This window comes from Amphiura filiformis, chromosome 5 (genome assembly GCF_039555335.1).
Source record: "Amphiura filiformis chromosome 5, Afil_fr2py, whole genome shotgun sequence".
Taxonomy (NCBI): Eukaryota; Metazoa; Echinodermata; class Ophiuroidea; order Amphilepidida; family Amphiuridae; genus Amphiura; species Amphiura filiformis.
The window spans coordinates 56,996,495-57,017,697 of record NC_092632.1 but is presented as its reverse complement, the minus strand read 5'-3'; the positions used below and the strand labels follow the sequence as shown (position 1 = coordinate 57,017,697).

At 34.0% G+C, this 21,203-nt stretch overlaps 1 protein-coding gene across 1 annotated transcript in view; it reads right to left on the bottom strand.

Moving 5' to 3' along the window:
* LOC140153422 (uncharacterized) overlaps positions 1-21,203 on the bottom strand; it is a 156,263-nt gene that overhangs the window by 41,398 nt on the left and 93,662 nt on the right. Inside the window, exon 2 of the mRNA XM_072176176.1 lies at positions 43-245. The gene's annotated coding sequence lies outside the window, so the exon portion shown is untranslated. The remainder of the gene's footprint in view (positions 1-42; positions 246-21,203) is intronic.

The window sequence follows — 21,203 nt, the reverse complement described above, 5'->3', positions numbered from 1 at the left end:
ATCTGTACCCTGGGATTCAAATTACTACAGGGCAACACTTACCACAAACAGGGACGTCCCCTACCCACCGCCAGCTTCACATACTCTGTTGGGATTGCCAGTCAATTTGTAGCCTGCATTACACTCATAACGTGGGAAAGAGTTTGGTGCGTAGTGTCCAGGTAGACTGGAGGCATCTCTTGACCTATCAATCACATAGTGACCATTAGGGAATGAAGATGCTGCTGGAGCTTCACAGTCAATATCTGCAGGAAAAATGAAGTCAATTCCAAGTGATTTCAAGTATTTGACTTGGTTTCCAATATTAGTGGTCATTGTACAATCTTTGGTTAGTCTGGGACTTGTTGACAATAGAGTGGCTACTTAAACGTGTAGCTGTAGTGTTTTGGATATGTGAGCTGCTTGCTTTATACAAAGCCACAGAGAAATAACTATTAAAATATGCTTATAACCTGTGATACAGAACTTAGGTTAGTAACAGTTAGCATTTATTAAATGGGCCTCAAGAAAGAACAGATAAATAATTGTGTTTTCAATTGATTTGAGTGTCCCAGGTTAAAGAAGAAATAAAACAAAACAAAACAAAACAAAATCTTAACTTGATGTATATATTCTTCTGCTTCAAAATAAACATAAATTATCACAAGAACTAACTACTCCTTAATTAGGAAATAATAACTCAATATCTACGCATAAAGTTTTATAAATGAAATAAGCTCATGTGTCTGAATAGAATAAATGGAAATATGTGGATTCAAAAGTTGCAATGTACGGTTACCCATATTAGTGTAACATTACATGACTGGTCAAAGATGACCAATGGTGACCAGGTCAACGAAAACAACATTTCATTGGGACTCTGAAATTATAGCAATTGTTCAAAGGGCTATTGACACAAATAAGGTTTCAAAATGTGAAAAACATACTGGACTTCTTTTTGCTGTTTCAGTTTAAAAATTTTATGCATTGATATTAGTTTCTATCTGAGACTAGAATACCTAATTCTAAGGTATTCTAGTCTCAGAATCCTATCTCCTAACAGAGGGATAGTTACTTTTTCAAATGTGTTATGATATTCTTTACATTGAAGAATATTATTAAAAGTCATTTTTGCTGTACGGAACAGTTGCCGCAGTTTAGCTTGTTTCCCACTGAAGGTAATATGCTTATTATTTCAAATGGATGATAACATTAATTTGCAACAGGCTTGTAACCTTTGAAATAGTTCTGAAGACCTATACTGTATAGTTTGATCCACTTAAAAATGGTCCACTTGAAAGACTTTAAACATAACATTGAAGCCATAAGGTATGATTTTATAATATAAAATTGGTTATTTTTTCAAACTTGATATTTTCCTATATTTGTATTGTTTACACATATCCCAACTTACACCTAAATGTAATCAGAATCTGAATTGTATAAATATATATGTGACAGATCATGGGAAATGAGTCGGATGTCGCTAATATTGATTTTGAGATATTGGCAAGGAAAGTGTTTAAATTCTTTTGTTTTATATTGTAGTAGTAGTAGTAGTAGTAGTAGTAGTAGTAGTCATAGTCGTAGTCGTAGTAGTAGTAGTCGTCGTCAATGGCCAAAATAGCCAGTGACGTTTCAATATTTTGGGTAAAGAATAACAAAACTAAAATTAGACATTATGGTTTTAAATTACATCTAACAAAATTAAATTACACTTGGTTACTTGGAACTAAAGATTTGACAAGTCCAGGTAAAGGTAAAGCTCAAACTCGATCAGAATGCAATCCTGACTAATGGTAAACATAAACTAACTCAAAACTATACCACAAAAGTACCACAAAATAGGTTGCATAAAGAGTATTGACAGGAACTTCTATGAATAATTGAGATATGTTTCAATGTTTAAATTAATGCATCAGCCTACTTCTCATAAGCACATCATCTTCCCATTACATTGATATTATGTGCAATTCACCCCAACCCTTATAGAATGTATTGATTATCTCTCATATTATATATACAATTCACTCATATATATTACTAGCATGATACTGATATCCACCCTGCCTATATTCATTCAAGTTAATATTTTAGAGTTAAGTATGGCATGTATGCATGCATGTGAAGGGCTTCCCACAGGCACCTTTTTGGACAAACGTGACCAAAATTGGGGACACATCTCATTTATGAAGCACCTGCCTCATGTGAGGTGTTGGTTACCTTCAAGTCATATTAATACATTGAAATTTCAGAGAAATTGTCAATTAGTATGTTTGATATGAGAAACATGCCCGACAAAACAGCTGACAGAGAATAAGTGTTTGTGTACATGGTTCTACATATCTATTTTGACAGGTTCATGGATTTGTATAACAGAAAAAAATGTGTGTGGAAAATATTAGCTTAGTCATAATGCTTATAAAATCAAGCTGCACTTTAAGTTAATTGATTATGTTGATCAACTAATGATAAGTAATATTTTAGATATGATTTGATAACAAATGTGAAAACAACCTTGGATATAAGAGCGAACATAAGACAATACTACCATTCACAGTTACAAGGAAATTTTCTGCCAAAATATGCTACAGCTTAAAAGCCCGGGGGGGGGGGGGCACTCACATGTTAAGGTGGTACGGGTATGTGCGGCGCTCAAGGGTCCCCTTTTCAGGCTCTCCGGCAGTTCCTTAAGCCCCACATTTGGATCGGCTCCAGTTCTTTGAGCCTCAAACTCTGACAATTGTAGCTCTTTAAGCTCAAATTTGGAAATAATTTAGAAATTTTTAGCTCAACAGCCTATAATTTGGCCCTAATTTCAGTTCTTCAAGCCCCTATTTTGCCCGAAAATCAGTTCTTAGTTCCCAAAGTTTGGCGCTCTGCGCCGCACACCCCTACCAAAATTTAAGTTGAGTGCCCCCGGGCTTAAAAGACTGGCTTCGTTTGTCATTCTTTGCCAATAAGAGGCAATATTTCTGCATTGCATTGACTATAATCTTACAGAAAAATCAATTCAATACTCTAGGAAATAAGCTCAGGACATATTGAAACAGCTACAGGCTATAACTTAGTCGAAAACCCGGAGCGAGTTAATTCAATAGATTCGGTGCACATTCACAAGATGCTCATTTATATTGTGTTGATTTTTGTTGTGCTCCACACAGCTATTAAATTTTTTATCACATGAAAGAACATGATGACTAGAAATGAAGTACATAGATGTCAAATTGCTGAAATCATAGTTGCTGCTTACACAATAAGAACTGTTTTTGTTAACTTTTTACATCACAATTTGTTTTACAGAAGGCACTCCGGCTGTAAAGTGTAAAAAAATGTCAGTTTGTAAATATAAGCCTGTAATTTCATACAGAGTATCATGGGCTAAACTGGAAGGATATGCCTTTTCATTCTATTACAATATAAATACTGTTTGAGTTGTGTCTCCTTGAAGCATTCAATCTGGTCTCTGCACCTGTCACCATCTGCACACTACCTCCAGCTCATCATAATCTTATTTATCTCATTGAATCCACCTGTTTACTACAGGTGAGGTATGCCATTCAATATACCAATCAATAAACACACCTGTATCATCATGTGTCACAAGAGATGTATAAACTTGTTGATTTCAAGACATATACTGCACTTTGTGTTTTCATATTCTGTATCAACAACATCTGTCAGTGGAGTGTTAATGACAAAGTTGCTTAGAAGTCAATAACATCTCATTGATATTACACTGCCTGTCTGATACCACTGATGATTTTCACCTGCCTATGATGGAGTTATTGTTTTGATGTCTTGTATTTGATGTATATAATACAATTAATCATGTATATCATTGAAAATAAGTCAATAATCATCTGTCAAAAAAGTTGCCAACCAATTTAGTAGAGAATATGCATCAAGTTTGTAGTACTGTGAGGTAAAGATATATTTGTAACAACTGATTTGCCTTAGATCTCTAAAATGTAGCACTCACTGTAGAAACACACAGAAGGTGACAGACAGCAGCATCGGATTATTCTATAATAACAGTGTGATTTCTTTAATGATTTCAACAGCAAAACTGTATAGCTCACAAGCCCATTGCTACCGTACGTATCTACATATTTTGCCCAAGATGTGAAAAGAATCCTTCAGATAACAAAATGACACATTTTCTTCACTTCCTCCTAAAATGTCATTTCCTAAATACAATTTTGCCTAATGACAACAATGCATCAGAAATCTTATCAGTGATAATTCAATATGACAACGTTCTTTTGTCACATTCAAATTCATTGATTTTAAGACAGAAACGTCTACGGGGCATAACACAACATATACATAAGAACTCTGACTTACCCTGGAGATACACAATAGCAAAGATATGACATCAGATCAAGCTGTCTAGGCAAGCCCTCTAGACACACAAAAGTACAGATATTTTCTTATGAATTCCAGATGGTTCAAAGTGTGATAGCTACTATGGGCTGTACCCCAGGGCTTTACCATCAACAGTATAGAGAATGTGGAAGGGCCACATTGAAACAAAAATGGTAAAACTTTTAAGAATCCACATTTTCACATTAGTATCAAAACAACCCTTTTTAATTTCCTAAAATGGGAAGCATTAGAAGAACACCAGTAAAATTACAGATTAGATTCATCTGGTAAAAGCAAATTTCCATTGCAAGCAACAAGCTGCAGCTACGTACTCTATGTACATTTGTTTTCAAGATGCACTGTGAAATATGGACATGTAGATCAATTAAAAGTATCATATATCTGCAGGTAGATAGTTTTAAGCATTCACATTTTCACATTAGTATCAAAACAACCCTTTTTAATTTCCTAAAATGTGAAGTATTCAAAGAACACCAGTAAAACTAGGGAGTAAGAAGCTACAGATTAGATGCATCTGGTAAAAGCAAATTTCCATTGCAAGCAACAAGCTGCAGCTACGTGTATATGTACATATTTGTTTTCAAGATGCAATGTGAAATATGGACATGTAGATCAATTAAAAGTATCATATATCTGTAGGGAGACACAGGGCTTAAAATGATTTTGCTGCATTAACAAAAAGGATTCACGCATTAACAATTGTATTTCTTATATGCAAATAATAAAATTTTATTATGGTGATACCCTTCCTGTATGTGAATTCTCACGGACATGTCTTACGCAGATGAATGAAGGAAATTGATGATTTGCAAGCTTAAATTTTGCAACATTGTTAGTTTTGGCCCCTGATGTGGTAACTAACACAACTGTTAAGTGTCTGCATGTCTCCTACATATTCATATTGCTTTGTAAGAACTACTTCAATGCTCTCCTTCTTGTTTTGTAGGTTGTTTCTGGTTCAAGGATGTGTAAAGTCCTGAATATTAACCATTTTGCACTTTTAAGTTCAAGGTGTCAAAACATAGGATGTTGTATGGCAATGTATGTATTGGTTTGTAAGAAGAGTTTTGCACTGCTGGCCTTACACCCACATATTTTTCTTGACGCACACAAACTTTAGATGCTATTCACTAAACACTTTGATATTTTTATAGAACTTTCTGTTACAACAGCTTTAAGCTAAGAACCTTTCTTGCTAAACCCGATTTGAGGGAAAGGTACCTAAAATGCTACCGGGCTTGAAACTCTTTTCTACGAGTGCTGTTGTGTATCTTACATTTTTTTCTAATTACTATCCATTTAACCAGTTCATTTGTATTCAAATCGTTTATCTTTGTACTATGAGAACACCATTTCACTTTTGAAATTTATTTGGTCAAATTTTAAGTTTTGCTACGATGTGAGAATATTGCATAAAGTGCAGCAAGAAGGTTATATTTGTATTACAACAGTACCTCAATTCTTGCTGCTTTATTTGAACACCAACTTGCAACCTTGTCTATCTTTAACATTTTATTTCTGTAGAATATTATTGGTACTAAAATACTATGTTCCAGTATGTTGTATTTCTCATTACTGAACAATAAAGGAAATTAAAAGACAAAGATAATACCCATTAATAAAAATTTCATCTTGAGGTTTTCTTAATTGAACACAAGGGATTTTCCTTTTCTCTCGGCTTCCTGGAAACTAGGTCATGTATTAGATAGGAAATTAAAAGAAACAAAAGTTCAAATGCCTAGGCAATCTATAGAAAGTCTTAGATTGATTTAGATATTGCAGAATTCTGACTAGTCGTGAACTTAATAATGTGTCCATGCTATTTTATTTTATTTAGATTTCACTCTCTTAAGACATGTCAAATCATTTGCTGAGAACTACAGTGCCTGAGGTAAGGTATAAATTGGGTTGGTATGCTAGTGACGAAGTATGACTGAGTTTAAGTGAGTTTTATGATGGATTTTCACCAGATTAAATTGTGCTAGCATGTCCTGGTACAGCTGGTGACAATTTCAAATATACAAACTTCTAGGTATTATTAGAATTTCACCAATAAATGTAACATGTCTCTATTGGTTGTTTTATTGCATTACCTTTGCCTATTTTCAGGAGGTTGACCTTGCTAATGGTTTTGTATGTTATACAAAAATACATTTAATGGCTTACAAATAGTTTGTTTTAACTTGTTAATGTATTTTTGCTATAATTATTTGTTACTTTGTATATTTTGTTTGATTATGTATATGTTTTCTTGTAAGGTGCTCTGTGCTTTGTAGAACAATAGAAATGTTTTAATAATAATAATAATAATAATAATAATTCCCTTGATATTTTCTCTTAAAGTGTGGTATTGACGTAATAATTTTTATCACTGCCTGTTTTGGATGCTAAATAACTTCTATTACCAATGGCAGTCTGTAGTCCAATTCCTTTTCTAGTGTATTTTTGCTGTTTCTGTCTAAAACAAATCTTTTGTCATTAGGAAAACTGTACATATGCAGACTCAACTACAAAAAACTGTTACAATGTAATTAATTGCACCATTAAAAAATAACACCCACCCAGCCTAGAATACATTTTATATACAACATATCTTCATCGATGCTCCCTTGCTCATGAATTTGTAATAACAGATTCAACTATAAATTATTGTTAACTTGTCAAAATGTCTTAGTTCAAGTACTCATCAAATCAAAAACCTTTGGATACCACTATAAGGCAATGGTCCCTCTACAAATTTGTTTAAACAAACAAACACAAGTTTCTCAGAAGAATTGTAAATTACTGTAAGAGAATTTTTGATTTGTCTGAGGAATTTATTTTGTAGCATCATCATCTTGAATGCCAAATTTGACAAATATTTACATTGACACATTTCAGATGCAATCACTCCCATGATGACACACCTCAAAATTAGTAACATTTGATCACTTAAGTGGATCATTATTTTTTTAGTCATCCCACGCTACTACATTAAACTGAACATAAATGATACCATAGTGCACATAACTTAATTCTGAATTAGAAGCAACGTTAATTAAGTCTGTAAATTGATTATACTTTGATGAGATCAAGCCCAATGAGACACTCATCAAGAGCAGATTGCACTTTTCAGTTGAATCAGCTGCAATATATAAAACATCTCCAATTGAAGCAGATTTTCCCCTTAAAAAATAATAGGTACGGCAATATTGTATTACTCCCCATATATCACATTGTATAAACTGTCATTTAGCATTCATCTTCGAACCAAATCATAGCATATATGATACATCCAATTTCCTGCTGGATTTCAAATTGAAAATTAACCTACTCTAGAGAATTCCCAATATCATCGTAAGGCTTCTTTTTTTATAATCATCAATATAAACAGAAACTCTATTCCCTAATGTAAGACACAAATCAGAACCTGTCAATAAGCAGATTATGATGACAATAATGTCACATTATTTGGCTACCACCCAGTCTGTCTGCCAACCATTTGAAAGGAAGTCATTTCCAACATTATGGATGGCACCTATTAAATTTACAAGGAAGTATATCAGAATGTGTTCATTTATTGACTCTATGCAAAAGAAAATTGTTTCTGTTGTATTTGTATCACAACAATACCTTGCCACTTTACTTGAACACCAACTTGCAACCTTGTCTAACTTGAACGTTTCTGTAGAATATTATTGTTACTTCTAGAAATACTATGTTCCAGTATGTTGTATTTCTCATTACTAAACGATAAAGGAAATTAAAAGATAAAGATAATAACCATTAATAAAAATTTCATCTTGAGGTTTTCTTAATTGACCACAAGGGATTTTCCTTTTCTCTCGGCTTCCTGTAAACTAGGTCATGTATTAGATAGGAAATTAAAAGAAACAAAAGTTCAAATGCCTAGGTAATCTATAGAAAGTCTCACAATTGATTTAGATATTGCAGAATTCTGACTAGTCGTGAACTTAATAATGTGACCATGCTGTTTTAAGCATGGTCATTTTATTTAGATTTCACTCTCTTACGACATGTCAAATCAATTGCTGAGAACTACAGTGCCTGAGGTAAGGTATAAATTGGGTTGGTACACTAGTGACAAAGCATGACTGAGTTAAAATTGAGTTTTATGATGGATTTTCACCAGATTAAATTGTGCTAGCATGTCCTGGTACAGCTGGAGACAATTTCAAATATACAAACTTCTACAATCCCGGACATAAGTCGTTCGAACACTTGTGTCAAAGTAGGACTGTTTGAGACCGTATTTCTGATATACTTGACATATTAAAATGTCGCTTTCTTTGACGTGAAGTCTGAACCATTTCCTACTACTACAACCTCCCCTGCCCCACCAATCAATGTTGGATGTTTCTAGGGTTCATGACCAAAAAACAACCAACAACATTGATCAGGGGAATGGGGGCATATTTGAGGTACCCATGTTAAAGTGTTCGAACAATTATGACCGGGATTGTATTTGCGATGTCAAAAATATAACATCTAAATTTGGTTTTTGGCTCATATCTTTAAAACCAAAGTAGGTATTACAACCAAATTTGGCACACATTATTACAATGATATGTGTCATGTAGTCTGAGTTGGACAGCATGATATTGATTAAATTAAGGGAACGGTCAATGAAAATGTGTCGCACACCATGTAAACCTATGTGAAAACTGTCCTATTTTCAAGAGTGTTTTGCCTGCCAATTTAAAATGATTTAGTAGAATTTAATGATTTTTTCAGATATTATTCCTGAAAGTAAGAACTTTATATACACAATAATATTTTCTATGGGGAATCTTTATATTTTAGGGATCGGTCAATATAAATATTGAACATTATAGGTTTTTTGAATGTAAATTAGGTACTTTTTATGAGAAAAGACCACATTTTGATATTAAGTGTTAAAAAGAAATCATTTTCATTGCAAATCTATTTAAATTGTGTACAATTTAATAAATATTCGATATTAAATGCCAAACTTTGTGCTAAATTGATCACTGATTGAGCCACTGGAAGCGAATTACATAAGGCAAGATTTATCTTCAGTAGATAGCAGGGTTTATCTTCAGTAGATAGCAAACCACTGCACAACCTGTACGCTTTTGGTTCGTGATCAGTAGAGTACAATCATTTCGACCCATATAAACAGAAAGCCAGAGATTCACAGATGGAGGCGACACCCGAGCAATGTGTTTTGGGAATTTATCCTCAATTCAAATATTAGCCTAAAGTGAAAAACAAAACAATCAACGTGCATTTTCAAGGAATTTGATGTAAATTTGATGTAAATGTCAAAATCCAAAATGTTAATACATCTTATTCAGACAAAGTTACTTAATGACTCATCATTAAGAATGGAAAAATTGTAAAAATATATCCATTTACTTTTGATTATTTTATTCAACAGTGTCAAAGCAATTTAATGTGTAAATGAGAGGGGACGATAATGAAAATGTTTAACACTAGAGGAAGTTTTGGATGAGAAAACGGACATTTTGATGAGAAACGGCCAAAATGGTGAGAATTTAAATTTTCTCATTCTTTTGGATGAGAATCTTCCTGGTTTGTGTGTCAATCATTATTGTCTTATTAAAAATGGTGAGAATTGCTAATCCCCGCTGAGCTCAAAATAAACATTATTATTTTCTCATCCAAAAGAATGAGAAAATTTGAATTCTCACCATTTTGGCCGTTTCTCATCAAAATGTCCGTTTTCTCATCCAAAACTTCCTCTAGTGTAAGTTGTCATACAGACCAGAAATCACATCATCATCATCATCATCATCATCATCATCATCATCATCATCATCATCATCATCATCATCATCATCATCATCATCATCATCATCATCATCATCATCATCATCATCATCATCATCATCATCATTATAAATACATATATACATAATTATCATACGTAGGTCTGGGCATACGTAATTATTTATTTATTTATTTAATTATTTATTTATCTATCATTCAAACATACAACAAATCCAGATATGCGAGTTAACGATCATAAAGAATTCCTTCACAATCACTATATGCAGCAAGTCCTTCATTCAGTCTCGTTCCAAAACTAAGTCTAATCGTGAAATTTAAATATACTGTATGGGCTTTGCATTTTAGGATGCGCACATGACGATAAGCCAACGGTATACCACACGCAAATCAATGCATACCATCGATAATCCACTACTGTTAAAGATTTGATCATAGTGATTTCTAATATTCTATGAATATGGTGGTATATCGTTAATTTATGTGTTTATGGTGTACAAATCGACACAATATTTTCACAACAATATGGATTACCGATATGATCATTTCAGAAATTAATTTTTTAGCGCAATTTGTCAATTTAAATAACATGATTAATATGACACTTCTCAATGCACAAAACCAAACCAAAACCACTGGCCTTCAATAGCTCAATCGGTTAGAGCGCTCTTGATATGCAGTTAACGGGCGGGTTCGAATCAATCCAAGTTTTTTTTTTTTTTTTTTTTTTTTTTTATTAATTGTTATAAATATTTCAGGAAAATTTTCTTTCAAATAACTTTGCAGAGCAACTGTTGTCAAACTCTTTTTATTTTTTCAACTAAAATGCAAAATGCCACTATTATGCGCAGTTTATTGTGTCTTCTTAGTATATCAGGCAGATTCTCCTATACTCCGTTTGTTGTGCTATAAGTTAATATGTTGTTTCATGAAGATGATTCATATTTTCCTGTGAATTATCCTCAAATCGTGGACTATACATTTACCATGTTTACTAGTATTCATCCTTATGATCACCAGGACCTACAAGGATATGAATTTGAAAACATCTCCTGCGCATTTACACATAGATTTTCTTAGAATGTGAATTTGCATGGTTTTTATGGTCCGTATACATTTTCATTGACCGCTCCTTAATTTACAATATTTAATACTGCCCATTTTATAAAACTGAGAACATATTGTTGTGATAAAACGTGCCAAATTTGGTTGTAATAGCTGCTTCCGTTTTAAAGATATGAGCCAAAAACCAATTTTAGATGATTTTTTTTGGGCATCGCCAATACAATCCCGGACATAAGTCGTTCGAACACTTGTGACAAAGTAGGACTGTTTGAGACCGTATTTCTGATATACTTGACATATTAAAATGTCGCTTTCTTTGACGTGAAGTCTGAACCATTTCCTACTACTACAACCCCCCCCCTGCCCCACCAATCAATGTTGGATGTTTCTAGGGTTCATGACCAAAAAACAACCAACAACATTGATCAGGGGGAATGGGGGGCATATTTGAGGTACCCATGTTAAAGTGTTCGAACAATTATGACCGGGATTGTAGGTATTATTAGAATTTCACCAATAAATGTAACATGTCTCTATTGGACGTTTTATTGCATTACCTTTGCCTATTTTCAGGAGGTTGACCTTGCTAATAGTTTTGTATGTTCTATATAGAGACAGTAAAAATAGATTTAATGGCTTACAAATAGTTATCAACTATGGTTTTAACTTGTTTTTGTATTTTTGCTTTTATGTATGTTTCCTTGTAAGGTGCTCTGTGCTTTGTAAAGCACCATAGAAATGTTTTAATAATAATAATAATAATAACTTACACAGTGTGATTTTGAAGTAATAATTTTACCATTGCCTATTTAGGATACTAAGTAACTTCTATTACCAATGGCAGTCTGTAGTCCAATTCCTTTTCTGGTGTGTTTTTGCTGTTTTTGTCTAATACAAATCTTTGGTCATTAGGAAAACCGTACATATGCAGACTTAAAACTACATGTACATACAACTGTTACAATGTAATTGCATCATTAAAAAAAATTACACCCACCCAGCTTAAAACTACATGTACATACAACTGTTACAATGTAATTGCATCATTAAAAAAAATTACACCCACCCAGCCTAGAATAAATTTTATATACAACATATCTTCGTTGATGCTCCCTTGCTCATGAATTTGTAATAACAGATTTAACTATAAACTGTGGTTAACTTGTCAAAATGTCTTAGTTCAAGTACTCATCAAATCAAAAACCTTTTGGATACCACTATAAGGCAATGGTCCCTCTACAAATTTGTGTTTAAACAAACAAACACAAGTTTGTCAGAAGAATTGTAAATTACGTCAAGAGAAAATTTGATTTGTCTGAGGAATTTATTTTGTAGCATCATCATCTTGAATGCCTAATTTGACAAATATTTACATTGACACATTTCAGATGCAATCACTCCCATGATGACACACCTCAAAATTAGTAACATTTGATCACTTAAGTGGATCATTATTTTTATAGTCATCCCACGCTACTACATTAAACTGAACATAAATGATACCATAGTGCACATAACTTAATTGCGAATTAGAAACAACATTAATTAAGTCTGTAAATTGATTATACTTTGATGAGATCAAGCCCAATGAGACATTCATCAAGAGTAGATTGCACTTTTCAGTTGAATCAGCTGCAATACATCTCCAATTGAAGCAGATTTTCCCCTTACATAATAATAGGTACAGCAATATTGTATTACTCCCCATTTATCACATTGTATTAACTGTCATTTAGCATTCATCTTCGAACCAAATCATAGCATATATGATACATCCAATTTCCTGCTGGATTTCAAATTGAAAATTAACCTACTCTAGAGAATTCCCAATATCTTCATTAGGCTTGTTTTGTATAATTATCAGTATAAACAGAACTCTATTCCCTAATGTAAGACGCAAATCAGAACCTGTCAATAAGCCGATTATGATGACAATAATGGGCATATCAAATTATTTACTACCAACCAGTCTGCCTACCAACATTTGAAAGCCAGTCATTTCTAACATATAGATTATTATTATTATTATTATTATTAACGGCATTTATAAAGCGCCTTTACAAAAGGACAAAGCGCTGTACAAAACAAAACAACCTTAAGAAATACAAAAAAAACATTTTTTTAAACAATCAAAACCTTAAAAATACACACATAGCATAATTAAAGAAACAGTTAAAAACATGATACATGTATAATACCAACATTAAAACATAAACCTTATATAATGTACAGAAGTAAAAAAACTATTATGAAACATAACTGATATACACTAAAAACCATTTCTAAAATTAGGCAAAAACACTATAAAATATCAGCAAGGAGGCGGTGAATTACTTAGATGGATATAAGTAAGTTTTGAGTTGTTTTTAAAAGCATACACAGAGTTACATTTGCGCAATGATGTTGGGATAGAGTTCCATAGTCTGGGTGCAGCTACCCGAAAAGCATTGTCGCCATAGGTGCGACGGGTGCGCTGAACTTGGAGGAGGTGTTTATTTTCAGAGCGGAGATTTGTTCTGATAGGTGAGTAATATGCTAGAGTGTTAGTGAGGTATGAAGGGCCGAGTCCATTGAGGCACTTAAAAGTGAGTAACAACACCTTGTAAACAACTCGCTTTCAACGGGAAGCCAATGGAGTCTGTCTAAGAGAGGTGCTGAAGGATGGTATCTATCAGTCCTGAAGACAATTCTCGCAGCACGATTTTGAAGTTGCTGAAGCTTTTTCCTGTCCTTCAAGAAATACCGAACATAAGAGAATTTATGAATCGAGTCTAGACAAAATAAGTGTGCGTACAAGGTGGTGACAGCTGTCAATGGTGATGAAGCGGCGAATACGGTACACATTCCTGAGATGGAAATTCACAGATTTAATGGTAGCTTTTACATGGTCCGTCATAGACATGGTGGCGTCAAACGTAACACCTAGGTTTTTGATTTTGTCAGAGCGTAAAATACGGGTATCACCAATTTCCAAATAGATGTCTTCAACTAACTTCATGTTATATGGCGACGCCGCGATAAAAAATTCCGATTTATCATCATTAAGTTTCAACTTGTTACGAGACATCCAGTCACTTATTTCTTTGATACACGATGCTAACTTCGCCACAACTCTCACTCTATCCCCATCAACCTTCGGGTCAAATGTTAAATAAAGTTGTATGTCGTCAGCATACATGTGGTAACTAATGTCATGTTTACTTAATAATAGCACCAATTTCATAAGTATACAGAACAAAGAACAACGGGCCGATGACCGAACCCTGTGGAAGACCATAGCTGAGGCTTTGTACATAGATGAACCATTTCCAATACACACACGAAAAAGAACGGTTGCTGAGGTACGAAAAGTTAATCCACTTCAAGGCAGAACCAGTTATTCTGAAAGTGGTCAACAGCCGATTCGACAAAATTTCGTGGTCAACGGTGTCGAATGCGGCTGATAGATCGAAAGCATGACAAACGCGACAGCGCCAGGTTTTCATCAAGTGCTTTCAAGATGTCAGACTTAACACAGAGCAAGGCCGATTCCGTGCTGTGTAATGCTCTGTAAGCGGACTGGAAATCTTCAACCAGACAATTTGACTCAAGGTGGTCTTTAATTTGAGCGCAAACAATTTTTTCAATGAACTTGGACCAGTAGTTGATGTTAGATACCGGACGAAAGTTCTTGAGGATGTTTTTGTCCAGAGTTGGTTTCTTAATAATGGGGCTAACCACCGCCTCCTTGAGTTTAGAGGGGAAAAACACCACTGTCAAGTGACTTGTTAATGACAGCTGTAAGTGAATTAACCAAGATATCACGGTTGTCTTTTAAAACACTCATTGGAATCGTGTCCAGAGAACAGAACTTATTAGCAGCAGAAGCAATCATTTTTTGAACTTCAGTTGCAGTGACTAAGGAAAACTTACTCATCGGAGGAACGGAGTTGGACATATATACATTACTACTTAAATTACCATTATCATTACCATTCATTTCCAGCTCACGTCTGATTTTAGCAACCTTCTCAGTGAAAAACTTGGCAAATGAATTACTCAAGTCATTTAACGAATCACAGTCTGGTAAATGTACATTATTTGTGTTCAACAATTTGTTAAAAATGACATACATGTTCCTGCTATTTGCTGACTCAAGTTTTTCTTTGTAGTATAATTCCTTAGCAGTATGAATGAGTTTATTCAGAACACTACATTGCTCAACATAAGCATCATGATCATCATTAGATCTTGTTTTACGCCATTTACGCTCATAACGCCTCACGGTCACGCCTGGCATCATTAATTTCTTCACTAGACCAAGGTGAACGAGATCTGACACTACGGAACGCTGTTGAGAAGGTGCATGAGTATCTAACACAGTTTTCAAGCAAGTGTCAAATCGCTCAAGCACCTCATCAACACAGCCCTCATGGAGGTCAAGATCATTAATCTTTGATTTAAGATCATCTTTGACAGCAACACTATTCATGCATTTAAGGTTCCTAACAGTGGAAACAATTTTGGAAGGAACAGGTTTAGCACAATTTACAATAATGTCAATCAACAGATGGTCTGATCCAAGACTTGGCAGCGTTTGCCATTTGCCGACTAGACTGTCTTCAGGCCGCGATATGACCAAGTCAAGATGCCACCTATTAAGGCGACGGTTCGCTATCTCTAAGGACCGCTATCTCTAATGTTCGCTATCCCTAAGGTTCGTTATCACTAATTACGAAAAAGGTCCACTATACCTAAGGTTAGATATCACTAATTTTTAATAAGGTTCGGTATTTCTAAGGTTCGATATCACTAATTTTAAATAAGGACCGCTATCTCTAATTTAAAAAAAGGTCCACTATCACTAATTTATTGAAGGTTCGCTATCTCTAAGGTTCGCTATCACTAATTTAAAATAAGGTTCACTATCTCTAATTTTAAATAAGGTTCGCTATCTCTAATTTCAAATGAGGTTCGCTATAGCGGTCCTTATTTAAAATTAGAGATAGCGGACCTTATTTGAAATTAGAGATAGCGGACCTTATTTAAAATTAGAGATAGTGGACCTTATTTAAGATTAGTGATAACGAACCTTGGGTATAGCGAACCTTAATCGAAATTAGTGATAGCGAACCTTAGAGATAGCGAATCTTGATTAATTAGGGATAGCGAACCTTAAACAAAATTAGTGATAACGAACCTTAGGTATAGCGGACCTTTATTGCAATTAGTGATAGCGAACCTTAGAGATAGCGAACCTTCGATAAATTAGTGATAGCGGACCTTATTCAAAATTAGTGATAGCGAACCTTATTTTAAATTAGTGATAGCGAACCTTATTTAAAATTAGTGATATCGAACCTTAGAACTAGCGAACCTTATTCCAAATTAGCGATATCAAACCTTAGAAGTAGCGGACCTTTTTTTAGGTATAGCGAACCCTTTTCTCTATTAGAGATAGCGGGATTCTCATCTCCATAGACTTTACACGTTAGTGATAGTGAACCTTAGAGATAGCGAACCTTAGAGATAGCGGTCCTTAGAGATAGCGGGATGTCACGCCTATTAAAGTTACAAGGTATTAATTATACCAGAATATATATTCATTCATTGATTACTTTGCAAACATGAGGCATACACATATTTGTTAATTGGTAAGTGACAGTTTACTAATGTAATGCATGCTCTAACTAAGCCCTAAGAAGTGGTACATACCATACTAGGAGGGTTGAGTTTGTTTGGAATAAAGAGGCAAAAACATTTACCTCACACAAGAAAACCATGAGCCCTTTTTTGTTCACTTATCATCTGTGGAGATGTGCATGGGGCCCAATCATTGATGTGTTTTGGGGATAAAGACACAAGCCATAGACAATTTCTGTTTTCCCTTTATATTGAGAAACATAACATGGGAAATGCCATCAACTTCTTACCTTCAATTATCCTCACTTTTGCACACCTGTTATCATTTCACTTAACTAATAAAAAGAAGGATGAATTATATACAACAAACTAAGTATTTGTAAAAACCAACAACAAAATAAGCAAAAAATAGCAACAGCAAAATACCACAAAAACAAAAGAGATGGTTTGTCAATTACCCAATGCTGCAGCACATCCAACATAATGTCAAATATCCAAAGCACTTAAGACATCCCTTCAAAGCTAAACAACATCTTTGAACTTTTGTACATCAAATTTGGTTGGGACAATACTTCCCAGAGGCTGCACCCTTGTGAGTACACCATAATTAGTTGTGTAATATTGTTTGCTTATTCTTACTGAAATAGACACAGATTTCTATGATAAACCCAAAACTTAATTTTGATAGCTATTAAGTTAAGTAGTTTTTTTTATCTGAATGAAGATAATTCCCTTCAACCCAGATTAAAATCAGATAAAATCAAAAGAGAAAACTGACTGAAATCCAATTTGCTATGTTTCTATATATCCATGTCATGTAGCGAACATCTTAGTCTTCACAGAATTAGCCTATTGTTTGTTGCATGATAAACAGGATGTACCTATATTTGATCTTTGATTTGCAAATGCCATCATCAACTACAGAAGGATACAATCTTGTTAGTCATAATTCTTGTTTGTGCTGCTGATTGGCTATTCATGCAATCTGCTGATGTCAGCAGCAGAATTTGCATGATTAAGCCCCACTCAGTTGGTAAATGGTAATGACAAGTGTGTATTCCTTAAAAAAGCAAACCATGCTTCTTAACTTAATGATCGCTTGAATTCATTGTAGCCACCAAAACCTAAGTATTTGATATCAGAATGAGATAAGGTTGAAATATGTTTAGCCATGTAAAAGCACATCTCCCTGGCTACCAAATTATGTTCATTTTATTCTTATGTTATCAAATAAATTGAGAGCAATGTGACTTAACTATTTCCCTGGTGGCTTGCTAAGACATCTGATATATGTTACAATATGTTATAAGATCAGTACAATCTTCATTCAAACCTTTAATAATCGGCAGAAGGCCATGTTTTCTTCTCACCCTTTGGCTAGCACAACTTGATAGCTTAAGTGCTGACCAACTCTATTTTAAAGTAAGCAACAGATTGTTGGATAAAACTCATTGATTCAATGAGAGTGATATTGATTTCTTAAAAAGACCACTCTGAATTTATGACAGTGATGGATGTAACAGGTGGTACATCATGACACAATAAGAACAGGAATGGTGGACAGATTACAGGTCAGATTACTGCTGAATGGCCTCTTTTCCTTGTGTCCAAAAATATAGATTGCCAGCCATAATAGTAGCTTGCTTTTGAAATTACATGGTAACATCTGATGAGCCTTTCACCACTTACAGTTTGTCCACAAAGTGACAACGCGCTCGTATACAGCTGCGTAAACAGTGCGCAGTACTGTGTCTCTTCTGCAGGTATGCGTACCTTCAAAGTCGGCACAATGTGTATGTCCGCGTCGGTATTCAAAATAATCACCACAACACAAATGCATTGGCCTGTGCACAGATATGCAAGTCAAAGCATGATTTAACAAAGCAGCTACTAAGGTATTACATAATCACTATGACAGTGTATATGGTCGAATCCAACCAAAAGTGTCCACGGGCCAAAAATAAAAGTCCAAATAAAAATGTCTCCACAATTTTTTCCTTTTGCCCATTGATTGATGACATATTGGCCTTATAGGAACCAAAAGTGCCATTACTAATCTTGAAAAATAAATCCAGGACGTGTGATAGTAAATGTGATATCAAAACCCAATGTTACCTACTGAATACCACTAGGATGCTTTCACTATCGCAATACTAATCAACCTAAAACAAATGGAATATTCCCATTAACGCTTTTTTCGTGTAATGTAGACCACAGGGTGTCAGGAAAATGCTAACTCAACCAGAAAATATTTGTTTTTATTTTTATAACGCGATCAATATGATCTTAGTCAATTTATGCTAGTTTATTTTTGAAAATGAAGTTTAGGTCAGTTTCTGTATTTTATTTATCAAATGAGTATGAATCAATTAACACATTGTATAAGAACGAGTAGGATATATGTTTTCAAGAATATTAGGAATTATACGCATACACCTAACGCTTTATACAATGAAAAGGTGAAGAAACCCGGTATTCAGAGGTAACATGAGCGATTTAACAATATCTATATTGAGTTTAGAGGTTTAAATTTTGCTATTATGGTAATGAATTAATAAAATGGTAGTTTTTAGATCTCTTTCAGATGGTACGTCCAAATGAATAAATGCTATTACCTTAGATCAAAAATTTTTGATGCTTTTAGCAAGATTTTGACCACTTCATTTTGATATACAAGTAGTTAATCAGCAATTTTACAAATTAAATAATTGTTGAATGAATCCCTATATGGGTAATAATAGTGTCCTGGGGTACCGCTTAAAGTTTTTGACAATTAATTTCCATTGGTAGGGACACTTCATTACACATGTCATGTATTATGCTGTATTCGTAAGTAACATTTCAGTATTTGTAGGTAAGAATTAGACTTTTGGTGGATATCGCATTCAAAACTTCATTTTATAAAGCACTTTGAATGTATTATTATCTTTATGTGCGTTTATTGATACTTTAGACCCTATCATGTATTAATAATGTCGGTTCACAGCGGTTGAAAGAGGATTGAAGTAAGAAACAAAGGCACTAAAGTGACTTTAATTTGCTTAATTGCACACAAATCGCTTAAAACCGTTATTGCAGACTTGTGAAGTCCATCTTTGAGTAGGTTACGTCTTGTGGCCTTTTCGTTTGAGGGCAACTACAATTAGCTTTATACCAGGGTCCATCACTGTGTTGTCTAGATCATAAGACAATGAGAACAGTCGTTTTTCCATGGTATTCGTAGGTAACCTTAGCGAAAACGTCAAAAGTTACCTTCGAATAAATCAATTTGGACACAAATTACTCAGAATCCAGAAGGTCGGTAAACATTTAAAATGAAGCACACATGATAGTTGACAAATCCAAGTATTTATCCCTTCTAATCTTCTTTGAATCTGATTTTTCTTTCAAATGAGCAGACCGTCGTCTATTTCAGTACATATTTTTCAACAATTAAGCCATATTCACTTTTGCATGATGGGCATGTATGTGAATTCGCAACTTTCATTGACATATGATTTGATAGCAAACATACAGGCCTTCGTTATGTACCAATATGGGCATTGGCATGAATGGCGTTGTTTCACAATACTGTCATGATGTCAAATTGTATTCGTAGGTAATTCATTCGGTTACCGAAATTTACCTACTGAATACTTGCTTTTATTGTTGACATCTCAGAAATATTTAAACGCAGGCTATTGAAACTTGGTAGAAATAAAGAGTGTATTACCCTGCACCTATTGCTTAACTATTGTTTACTATTCTCTCACTTTGTGGAAATGACACAGCTTTTAACATGTATTCGGAGGTATATAATGCATATTTTTTACCAAACCTACCTTTGTGCCATTTACAATTTCTCGCAGCTAAACACAATAATAAAGATGTCCGAATGCAATGCATTTCAGTATTGGACATATCAAAGCTTGTATCAATTATGCATTTATTAGTGATTTCCATTTTTAAAGATATATCTAGTGCTATGAAAAATTGTATTCAGAGGTAATGTAAAAAAATACCACTCAAAAAATTATCACAAAAATTCATAATTATGTACAAATATGTGAAAAATTGAACAGGCAATCTTTGAATACACACCTTTCAGGAAATCAATTTAGATTCAATCCAATGACCTCTTTTCATAACTGATTTAGATGGTTTTAAAAATACTTTAAGAAATATTTTGAAAAAATGGGTAAAAATAGCATGTTTTGGTGTCTCTGTGTCTAAGTTTTTCACAGAAGGGGGTCTTATTATATATGGCGTGAAGCATATGATCAAGGCGAATAAACACAATACAAAAAACGAATGCCAATTGATTAATACTTTTAAGTTATGGCCCTGAACATGCCGTGTACACTTTTCGTTGATTCACCATATAGATCTAGCAAGTC